Source organism: Salvelinus fontinalis, chromosome 9 (assembly GCF_029448725.1).
Source record: "Salvelinus fontinalis isolate EN_2023a chromosome 9, ASM2944872v1, whole genome shotgun sequence".
Lineage (NCBI taxonomy): Eukaryota > Metazoa > Chordata > Actinopteri > Salmoniformes > Salmonidae > Salvelinus > Salvelinus fontinalis.
In genome coordinates, this window is record NC_074673.1 from 11,630,250 (window position 1) to 11,632,225 (window position 1,976).

The following is a 1,976-nucleotide window of genomic DNA, read 5'->3' on the forward strand; positions in this document are numbered from 1 at the left end:
TAACAATGTCACTCAGGTTAAACAGCGCCCCCATGCAATCATCTGGTATTACTACCAGATGTAAATACCCATTTAATAACCTTTTTTAGTAGGCTACTTTGCCTATATGACCTGTGAATAATCTAGTGCTCTTTTATTTTGTTAAAAATTGAACCTTGATTTAATTAGGCAAGTCAGTTAAGAACTAATTATTTTTTACAAACCCGGACGACGCTGGGCCAATTGTGCGCCGCCATATGGGACTCCCAATCACGGCCAGTTGTGATACAGCCCAGGATCGAACCAGGGTCTGTAGTGACGCCTCTAGCACTGAGATGCAGTGCCTACGCCTAAGGCACTTCATGTGCCCTAACAATATATGTATCTCCTTAGGGGGGAGAACAACAGTTGTTACTGTTAGATATTAGAGTACTTAGGATGTTGTGTTAAATACATTTGAAATCAATACCAATTAACCCCACCCTGGTAAGTCCTTTTATTGTTGAGGTCTACCAGCCTTAATCTCCACACCCTATGAACCTCACCCCCTTTCCTCCAGTCCCCAGGTCAGAAGCAGTAGTGTCTGGTTACAGTCCTCTCACAACAATTTATTATATATATACTTTTTTTAATGAATCTTTTATTTAACTAGGCAAGTCAGTTAATAACAAATTCTTATTTACAATGACGACCTACTCCGGCCAATTGTGCGCCGCCCCCTATGGGACTCCAATCACAGCCGGATGTGATACAGCCTGGATTCGAAACAGGTACTATAGTGACGCCTCTTGCAGTGAGATGCAGTGCCTTAGACAGCTGCACCACTCAGGAGCTGGTCTGACTATCACCAAGGATGCACCTATCAGTCAACACAACCCACTGTAGAGCTTGAACAGAGCACACAATGTCAAGTATGTGGAAATACTGTAAACTACTGAACGAACATGGTGCTGGGAAAAATGCTGAAGGTAGGGAAAAAACATTTTTTTCCCGACCAACAAACAGTATCTATCAACAATTTCACAGCGTAAATGAATTATATACAGCAATGCTTCTAATTTGCTTTATTCACAAAGCAAGTAGCCTAGTGGTTCGAGCATTAGACCAGGAACCAAAAGGTTGCTAGATCAAATCCCTGAGCTGACAAGGTAAACATCTGTCGTTCTACCCCTGTACAAGGCAGTTAACCCACTGTTCCTAGGCCGTCAGTGAAAATAAGAATTTGTTGTTAACTGACTTGCCTAGTTAAAAAAATGATCTCCCTTTAAATTAAAGTGCATTAACTACAGAATATTTCACTTTCTCAAAAACATGGTCCTCTTGAGTCAGTAGCGTACTTATAAAATTGTCAACAGTAACTATTCAATTTGACTGGGAAACACTTGCCATGCCAACCTACAAAAAAATGCATGAGGCTTTCATTTGTATAAGTACAGTAGGTATGAAACCACCAAGACATAATAATCCACCAAGAGAAGCAGATATAATAATCAGCCAAGCAGACATAATCCACCAAGACAAGCAGACATAATAATCCACCAAGACATAATAATCCACCAAGACAAGCAGACATAATAATCCACCAAAACAAGCAGACATTATAATCCACCAAGACAAGCAGACATTATAATCCACCAAGACATAATAATCCACCAAGACAAGCAGACATAATAATCCACCAAGACAAGCAGACATAATAATCCACCAAGACAAGCAGACATAATAATCCACCAAAACAAGCACGTGGAACACCAGACTGCATTTAATCATGTGCGCTTTTGATTGATTTGAATGCAAGGCAAAACAAGAAGCCCAAAACTTTTGAAAGGAAAGGTTAATTTCATTAGGTTTATCAATGTGCAATCTGTAGCAAAGGATTAATAAATATTGTAATGTCATCAAAATATTCAAACAAATTTAGGCTAGTGTGCCAATAAAAAATTAAAAAACATTGGTCCTGGCTGAGAAGCCACACATCTCCAGATAGCACCACCTTA